We start from the raw sequence: 9,800 nt of genomic DNA on the forward strand, positions 1-9,800 counted from the left end.
TCCTCCTCCTCCTCCCCTCCGGGCCCCCCCCGCACTTGTTGCTGGCGGAGCCGGGTGGAATATTCCGCCCTCGCCGCATTGGCCCGGGCCCGGTGCCCGCCCCCGAAAGCCGCGCCGCCCCCCGACGTGAGCCGCGTCCCGATGAGTTCGGGGCGGGGCGGCAGCGGGGTGGGGTGCGGGGGGGGGCGGTGACCCCCCCGCGTCCCCCCCCCCCCCGCCCCCGGGGTGCCCCCCCCCCCCCGGGGGCGCAGCACAAAGGAACCGCCGCCACCGGGACGGGATGGGGCGGAGCGAGGCGGGGCGGTCCGGCCCCTTCGAGCGCACCTGAACGGGGCGAACCCGAGGGGGCGGCCGGGCAGCTCGTAGGCCCCCCAACCCCACCTCCCCGTGTGACAAAGAAAATGGGATTTTTTTTTGTTAACGAAGCGCTCGCGGATTGCGTAAAAATCACCTCATTACGGCCGCGCTGCCGAGGCAGCCAGGGGCCGGCAGAGTTCATCATCATAAAAAGCCATTGAGGGAAACAAATGGCCGCGCCGGGCCGTGCCAGCCGCGCAGCTGTTTCTGGTTAAGTTTAAATACTTTCCAACAGTTTGGGTAGTAAAAATAAAGTAGACCTCAACAGCCCATAATACGAGTTTCTGGTTTCCTCACTCCGGCAGCCCGCGGCTGCGTTCCCTGCTCAATCGCGGGGCATCGCGGGGGTGGGAGGGGTCCCAGTGCCACCGAGGCGGCCCCGGAGGGGATCCGGCCCTCCGAGTCATTGGGCCGGGTGGCACCGTGGGTCCCCTCCCCGAGGGCCCCACCGGAGAGCGGGACGGCGAGCCCCGGGGCACGGTCTTGCCTGCGGCGGGCGGGGAGAACCGGAGGGAGCGCAGCCAGGGAGAGCCGCGATGTCCCCAGGAACCGTCGGGGGAAGCTCCGGGTTTGCCCGGGGGAGCTTCTGCCACCTCCCGCCGAGAGAAACAATTCCCGACCCGGGATCGGCAGCTCAGCCCCGCTCTCCCCAACACCACTTGCGGGTGCGCTGCTGCTGCCGTTGCGTCCACGCGGGGCGACGCTTCGCACGGTTCTGCCCCGACCCCCGCGGGCTGCACGCTGAAAAGCAGCGAGGCTCGCTGGGGCCGCTTTCACGCGTGGATGTCCCCGCGTTGGATGTAATCTCCAACGAGCCTGCTGCCAGTCAAAGAGATTGTGGCTTCTTTCGGATCCGGGAGCGGTGGAGCTCCGGTGCTGTTTCCATCCCGGGGACCGTTTTCTTCCGATGTTCCCGCTTGCCACAGCGGAGCTCTGCTGGCTCCCAACGGTCCCGTCCGGCCGGACTTCGACCTCCCACGGGTGTCATGCGGGCAACGGTTCCTCTGCTACAGGAGGAGCTCGCGTGGGGGCTCCGGGCTTGCTCAGACAATGCCGGGTGATGGAGACACGCGGCCCCACGGGGAGCTCGCGGGATCCGAGTGCAGGAACCCGGGACTGCCGCTCGCTGCGGGGCCGAGCGCTGGGCAGCTCGGAGGAAAAGCCATGCAAGAGCCCCTCCACGTCCCGTCCCGCAGCGCGGATGCCACCGGGGGCAGCGTGGGAGGCGCTAGGGGGGGATCCGGCGGGACAGGTGCAGGGGATGAGATCCCGCTGCCGAACGGAGGGGAGGCTCCTGTCCCACGGCTCCATGCCATTGGGGATCCCCGCGGCACACGGGATTTGCATGGAGCCCCCGGGAGGAACCGACGCGAAGGGAGGAGGACGGGAGGGGACGGCGCAACCCCCGCGCCCTCCCCGGTTCCCGGCAAGCGGAATCCCGGGGAGATTTTCGTTAATATCGAATTAATCGTTGTTAATTAAGGCAGAGCGGCGGAGCGGGTCGTTAACCAGAGTGGACGCAGCGGCCCGGATGCTGTGTCTCGAAGATGCTGCACAGGGGAATGGCCCGCGAGGAGCGAGCGCTAAACCCGGCTTGGGAGTGTTGGGGGAGGGACTGATCCAGGGCCGCCGCTGCCGGTAACGCTGCGCTCTGCTGCTCGGGGCTTCGGGGCAGAACCCGCGGAGGGGCCGTGTTCGGTGGCCTCGGGGATGCCGCAGCCATGGAACGGCGTGTGGGTCCCGCAACTTCGCTGCCGGTGTACCCGCTGCCAGAGGAAAGCGCCGTCTCAAGGGTGCCCGAGGGGATGCAGAGAGCTCGCTTCAGCAGCAGGGTCCCACGAGGGGACAGGGCACAGGGTCGCTGAATCCTTGAGTGCTGTGCAGGGGGCAGAGGGAAGGCGAGATACAAACGAGAACGGCGCGGAGAAGGCAGCGGGAAGCAATCGCCGCTAAGACGGGGCCCGACCCGACTCCCCGAAGCCGTGGGCTCGCCGGGAGAGGGGCTGCGGGGTCTCGAGGGGTCTCGGCCAGGAAAGAGAGGGAACGGAACCGCGGGATGAGTGCGCGGCGGGTGGGATCATCTCCGGCTCTCCCGGGCAGTTCCTCCTCCAGCCGGAGGGGGCCCGGGACCCATTGCCCGGTGGGTGCAGGATCCGTGGTGCGTGCTCGGGCACCGGGATCAGCAACGGAGCCTGGAACAGGATGCCCTCCGCGTTCCCGAGGTCAACCGCAAAAGTTGCCGAGGCGTAATTCGGACTCCTGGTCCAGCGGGGTCCCGGCTCGCGCCCCATCCGTCCCCGCCGGCCCCTTCGTGTCCCCGGCTCTGCCCCGAAGTGGCGACGTCAGAGCTCCCTCGAGGACCGCTCCGGGCCCGCGAGGGCGTCTGCTGCAGCACAGGCAAATGTGGACCCGGTTTCCCCCCATTTGACCCCAAATCTGCTCTTCAGTTGCCCGCTCTCCTCTCGCCCCGCTCGAACTCTTGCGATGAGCGTTCAGGGTCTCAGCGAGATGCCCCAGGGCATCGTGTCCAGCTCCCCCCTCGTTTCTCGCTGTGCGGGGGCTCCCACGGCTACGAGCATTGCAACGAAAGTGGGGGGCTGAGACCCTTCCTGGGGCCGCCCGAGAGGGCGCCGGGATGAGCACGAGTATCGAAGCCCGGCTGAGCCCGAGACGGAGGGGATCTGGCTCCAACTCAGCCGCGGGCGCAGCGCATCACCGCGCCGCAGTCCTGCTTTTCCCTGCGGCTTCCCGAGAGCTCTCGGCTCCGCCCCCGGTGCCCGCTCCCGGGACGGTGAGCACTCAGCCCAGGGCCAGGTTCGGCCCCATTCCCCGGGCTGCCGAGTCTGCCGGTGCCAATGGCAGACCCGGTTCTGTTGAGGTCTCTCTGCTCCGTGTCCCATTCTCCTGGGCGTCCTGAGAATGGCCTTGGGGCTGAGAACGCGGGGGGAAACCGAGGGCAGATCAACTCGCTCCCTTCGCAGAGCTCGGGCGGCTGCAGGTGTCCGCACGGTTACTGTGGTCGGGTCTGTCCCTGCGCCTGGGAGACGAATCTCGCAACCCCCCCCCCCCCCCGAGACGCGGTAGTGCCGGACATGGGAGAACCCCGCTCCGGAGCTCCCAGCAAGTGCGGAGCCACCGGCCCCTTGGTGCCTCCCTTTGGAGCTGCTGCCCCCGGCACGCGGCTCTGAGCAGCCGCCCGATGTCCGGTTCGGCTCCGAGGTCTGCCGGTTCGCTCCCACCCCGGGGCCGGGCAGGAAAACGATTCCCTCCTCCCGCGGCTGAGCGGAGTCGCGCCGAGCGGCGGGGCAGGTTGCCGACCCCCGGGCTGCTGCGGGGCTGGCTCGGTGCTGCGGGCGGGGCACCGGGGTCCCGCGGCGCTGCCGGACTCCAGAGATCCGCCCCGGGAGCGGGAGAAGCACGGACGCTGAAACGGAGCCGTTACTTTCCCGAGCGCTTAGAGGCGAAGCGAGGAGGCAGCGCCCGGGACAAAGCGGCAGTGCCACTACAACCTCCGTCTCCCCATCCCGGCCTCGCGGGGAGAAGGCACGGGCTGGAGCGGCCGTCCCGGGACAGAGCGGGAGGGCGGGCCCGGAGAGCGGACCAATAATCGGAGCTGCTTTTAACGCGGGATCGCTGCAGGAGGGGCTGCGCCGGCATCTTTTCACACCTCTGCCCCCGGGCACGGCTCTGCCAGGCTCCGGACATCCCCGGGGCCGCAGCGATGCGTTGGCCGGGCCGAGCGAATCGCCGGTGGGGAGATTTCGGCAAGCGCCCGGCAGCGGTGTCCCCAAGACGGTCCCCAAGACGAAGACTGTCATCGCGGAGCAACTTCTTGCCGCTCTGAAGCCCAGAAATCTCCCTGATAAGAAATGATCGTGTCGACTGATTTGACATCGAATCCTGCCCCCAAGGCACAAGGGTCCAGGGCAGGCGGGGAGCAGCGCTCAGCACGGTCCCGGAGCCTTTCCCTTCTGTCTTCCACCCGCCCCTCCCGGTGCTCAGCGCTGCTCTTGCTCCGCCGGAGCTCGGGATGGAGCCGCCGCGTTGCACCTCGATTCCCGTGGGACGCGTTCCAAGGAGCTTCCACCCCGGGAGACCCCAGAGAGAGCCGCGGCCGGACCTCGCCGAGCATCGCAGCCGGGATGGGGGCAGAGCTGGGGACGCCCCTTCTCCCCGCGCCGCAGATCGTTATTCCCCGGTTACCGGGGCCGCGGACAGCCGAACGGAGGAGCGGTCATCCCCGACGAGGAGCCGCTCCGCGTCCCGTCCAACTGGAACCTTCCCGGGGCAGCGGCGGTGATGAAGGACAGCGGCGGCCCCACAGCGCGGGGGGGACCAACCTGAGACCGAACCCCGTCCGCCGCCTTCCGGCCCGGCCCGGAGCGGCCCCGGAGCTTGAGGAGACGGCGGACGGGGCTCGTCCTCGGGGGGTTCCGCACGGAATTGCGACGCTTCCCGGCGCGGCCCCGGCAGCGCGGTGAATTCCAGGTGTTTTCCATAGGTGGCACCGTCCTCCTGAAAATCGCGGCAGTGGCCGTGCAGCCCGCGGCTCTCCGGCCGCCCCCTGGGACAGAGACCCCCCCGAGCCCGAGCCCAGCAGTACGGTGCGGGCGGCCTCGGCTCGCAGAGCCCCGGGGAACCGCCCCCAGAGTGTTCTCGCTGCCTCCCACCCGGCCGTGCCCCGAGAACCACCCGGCCCTACTCTGGTTGCCGACGGAGGGGACCGAGCGGGGGGTCCAGGCGGGCACAGCCCGAGCCCCGTCCCGCCGGCAGTGCGGGGTCACCGCCCCGCGGATTCGCAGCGGACCGCTGGTGGGGCTGAAGCCGCTCCCGGGGGTGGGGAGGAGGGGCGGGGGGCTCGTTATCGCCCAGCTCCGGGCTGCGAACACTTTGCACAAAAGCTCTTTTGTTTCCGGGCTTTCTGAATTTGCTGATTATTTGCAGGAGCATAAATAGGAGTTGTTTGCAAAGGCCAGGAGGCAGGAACCGAGCGGAGCTCCGTGGCGGGCGGGGAAATCTGAAGATCTCAAGAGAGCCCCCCGGGCCCCCGGCCGACCGCCCCCGGCCCAGGACGAGGCTGCAGCTCTCGGCTCCGGCCGCAGCGGCCACGGCTGCCCCCCGATCCCCACTTCTTAGGGCGGAGGTCCTCGCTGAGCGGTGGAGCGGAGAGTAGCCGGGGAAGGGACCGTGGGGGGAGAGGGGGGATGCGGCTGCAACGGGGCCGCGTCACCTCCGTGCCCCACGGCCGCGCGTGGGAAGGTGGGAATCCCGTGGCCGAGGAGGGGAGGCAGCTCGTAGATCGGCTTGCAGCGCCCTCGTCCCCGTCCCGTCCCCGTCCCCGCCGCATCGCAAGCCGAGCGCGGCCCCGCGTTTAACAAAAGCAATTAGAGGTGAGGGCCATTTGCATCTCGCTCCGCGGCCGCTGCTCGGCGGCTGCACCGGGGCTGGGGGCGGCCACTCGGTCCTGCAAGCCCCGCCCCCCGGCCCGCCCCCCGCCCAAGGTAGGCGCTGTATTTAGGTTCGTGCCCTTATATGGCGATGAGCTCGGCGCCCCGCGGACGGTGCGCACCATATAAGGCAGCGGTGCCCGAGCCCGGGGTGAGCTGGTGAGCGCTCATTGGTCCTCCCGTATCGCAGCAACCGCGCTCTCACGAGTGGAACGGGCCGGCCGCCCCCCCGCGTTCTCCCCCTCGCCCGTGGGGCCGGGATCCGCCGCGAGCCGCCCCCCTTCTCCCCCAACCCGCCGCCCGCTGCCCCCCGGCGGGAGCCCAGCGGCCGCGCCCTCAGCCCCGCGCTGCCCCTCCACTGCCGGACCCTGGCGGGCAGCACGGCCCCGACGCCTCCGTGAGCGTCGCGAGTGGGAACTGTAGCTCCGAGCTCCGGTGGCACCGACGGCGCTCGGCGGGAGGGCGCCGTGAGATGAGGCGGGACTCCCCGCACACCGGGGCCTCGGGCGCGAGTAGGGAAGCCGCTCTCGGAGACCGAGACCTGGGGCACCACGAAGGACACGGGGTGGCTTTTCCTTGTCCCTACTCAGGACAGCCCCGCGGAGGGCGGGTGCCGAGGTCCCCGAGTCCTTCGGACGGCGCTCCCGGTGACCGCGCGCAGCCCGGGCCCCGCCACACGTCCCTCGTGTCCGGCTCTGCTCGGTGCCGGCAGCGGCCCCGACTCGCGCGGCCGTTTCCCCGTGGGGGGAGCATTGCGGAGCAGCAGCCGCGTTTTGGGGACGTCCCCTCGACACGCGCGATAACCGCCCCGCGATGCCGGGGGGAGCGAACCCCCGTCGGTAGGAGGCGGTGGCTCCGTTCCCACGCGGGTCCGCTGCCGCCCCGCTGGCAGATGATGGAGAACGGCCGGGGCAGCGGGCGGGGGGCGGCTGCTCGGCGCGGGGTCGCGGGACCGACTTTTCGTTGCGGCATCTCCGCAGCCTCGCGACGCCGCGTCCGCGCTCCCGCCACGGTTTTTATATTATTTATTTCATTTTATTTATTTTCAACGGAGCGTTGAACGGCCGCAGCCGGGTAGCGGGAGGCAGCGGTGCGCCTTCGGCCCTCCGGTGTGCGAGAGCTGCCCCCCGCCCCGGCCGGCACGTGCTTCCCGTGCCCCCGCCCCGCCGCAGGTGAGGCTCGGGCGGGAGGCTCCGTACGGACTCCCGGCTCCGCTCCGGCCGTCCCGCGGGCTCCTGACCGCCCCCTCGCCGCCTACCGCGGGCACCGGGGGGCGCGGCCGCCGTGGAGGGCCGTGCCGCCGCTTTCTCGCCGTCCCCCCCCCCCCGGCAGGATTCAGCGGGCTCCGCCGAGCAGCCATTTTCTGCAGCTGCGGCTGCACCGGAGCCCAGGCGAGCGGCGCGGGCGAGCAGCGGCACATCCCGGGGGGTGCCCGCGCCACGCTGCCGGTTCCGGAACGGGCGCCCCGAGCTCCGCCGGGTGCTGCCGGAGCCGGGCGGGCTGCGCCGCGGGGCTGGCCGTGACAATCCCACCCTTTCCCCGCCATTTTGTTACCGTGCTGGCGTTTTCCCAAAGCAGACACAGAGAGGGAGCCTTGGGAACGGGACCCCGTTGTGCCGGGGCGGGCGCTGCCCCCAGCCCGGTCCCGGCTCCCACCTCCCCGCGACCCCCCATCCGTGCGGCCACGTCCCGGGACGCCCGGCGGCTCCGAGTTCCTTCCCACCGGGATCCCCGCTCCCTTCGGCGCTCTGTGCACACAGCGGTCGCGGGTCGCGGCTGTCGGAACCACGCGAGACACGGTCACGCCCGGCCGGCACCGGCTCCTGGGCCGCTGTCCCCAGGCGAGGGACCCGGAGCGGGGCCAGCCCTCCCCTCCCGGTGCTCCGGGATCTCAGAGCTACTCGCTTCTCTCCGCCCACCCCACGAGCAGCGAAGTGACCCGACGACGCTGCGGACCGTCCCGTCGGGCAACAGCCGGAGGGGCCGCCCCGGGATTCGGCCACAGCACCCGTCGGCTCTGTCCCTTTCCGGCCCGACCGGCCCCTGCTCCCGACCCCGCTCGGGCAGCCCGTTGGGATGGCGCAGGACAGCACTTGGGTCACACGAGGCGGGGCGGCCGGCGGGGTTCAGGTCCCACTGGCCGCGGGGCGGGGCGCGGCCGGATCGAGATTTTTGGTGTCGGGACGCGGCACCGGGATTCGGGACTGGGCGATCAGCACGAGCTGCCCCGATGGGACGGTCCGGTCCGGTCCGGGCAGCTCCTTGCTCCCGCGCAGGGGTCACTGAACGCCGGTTGCAGACAATCCCGATCGGCAAGGGCACAGCGGGGCGGGACGTGTCCCCCTCCCCACGGCTGTGCTCCCGGTTGGGGACGGCTCGGTGACCCACGCGCGGCGGCGGCAGGGGAAGGTGTCCGGAGCATCGGGGCCGAACCGCGCCCGGTCTACGCTCCCGGAGCTGAGAGGCGGCGGCGGGATAAGAAGGGCGAGGGGAAGGAGGGGGCTCCTGCAGCGCTGCAATGCAGCGCTGCGTCGAGAGCTAAGCCCGCGGCCCGGAGCGCTCCACCGCTGCTGCAATGCAGGTGTGAGCGCCGCGCCCGGCGGCCGGGCCGAACCGGGCCACGCAGTCCAAGCGCCGCCGGGCCGCCCCCCTTTTGCCCCGCCCCGCGCCTCGGCCCTCCCCTGCTCTCTCGCCCCCGTTTCGTTTTTCTCCCGCTCCTGTCGAGTCTGCGGGACGTGTCCTCCAGCGGTGGGACACCGGCAGCCGCCGTCCCTGCGTCCCTGTGCCCGTCGAGGTGGGGGCTCATCTGAACCGACCGGGCGGTGCGCAGTCGGCACTGATCGCACTGAGCCCCCCAGCTTCTCGCCATGGCTCCCCCCGACGCCGCGACCACCGCGCAGCGCTCGGTGTCGCGGCTGGGGCAGAGCCCCTAGCTCGTCTCTGACCCGCTCCGGTGTTTCCTCGAGGGGACATCCCTCGCATTTCCATCTTCTCTGTACAAGGGGGGCTTCCTCCCGGCCCCTCTCACCCCTACCCGCAACCCCTCTCCCCCCCCCTCCTCAAACAGCGCTGCCTCTATCCCGTCTTTCTCTACCGTTCCTCGGCCCCACGGCGGGGTTCGACGCGGGACCATGCAGCGCCCGGGAAAGAGCAGCCCCGCACCCGGAGCTGCGGACACAGCGGTCGAGCAACGCGAGACCCCCCGGGAGGAAGGATCAATGTGATAAAGTCAGAGGTGCTGCAGCGCAGCCCCATGGGGACGGGACGGATCACGGGAGAGCCCCACACCCGGGAGGGGCGAGGAGGGCATTTTCAGGACAGCGGAGCCGCTGTGGTCCCCCCCCCCTCCCCCCGGCTGTGACACAGGCTGTGCTTTCCCGTCCCTGCCTTTCTGAATCCTGCCAGTGACAGCCAGCCTGTGGCTGAATGGCAGAGATCCCACAGAAATGCCACGCAGCGCACATTTTTGCCTTCCCACCTGGATTTTTTTTTTCTTTTTTTCTTTTTTCTTTTTTTTAATTATTTTTTTTTATCCTGCCGCTGGCTTTCATTCACTGCTAAAATGGCACCGCTCTCCTGTCCCTGCTGCTGCTGATACGGACTTCAGCCGCTGGGTCCTGGCGTGTCCTCATTTACCGGATGAAAGCTCAGCCGAGACACGGCGTTTCCTCCCCGTGCGGAGAACTCCAAGCTGTTCTCAACGTCCCGGGGGCCCCTCGCCCCCCCCGCCCGGACACCCCCGGCCCTCTTCCCCGCTCCTCTCCAACATCTCAGCGTTCAGATGCCAGAGGCTGAAAGCGAAACGCGAAAGCAGACTCGGCAGTGCCACGCACCGAGGCGATCCGTCAGCCTGCTCTGCCTTCAATTCCCCTGCAAACACGGGAATCCCCGCGGATCCCGGCACCGCTCTCTCCGCCCTCACGCAGCACCGTGTGCCCGCACAGCACCGACAGCCGGGAGGTTCGGGTCCAGCAGCCCCCGAGGTCCAGCAGTCCC

Source organism: Centrocercus urophasianus, unplaced genomic scaffold, assembly GCF_019232065.1.
Source record: "Centrocercus urophasianus isolate 14NV4802_14NV808 unplaced genomic scaffold, USGS_Curo_1.0 seq_40, whole genome shotgun sequence".
NCBI lineage: Eukaryota > Metazoa > Chordata > Aves > Galliformes > Phasianidae > Centrocercus > Centrocercus urophasianus.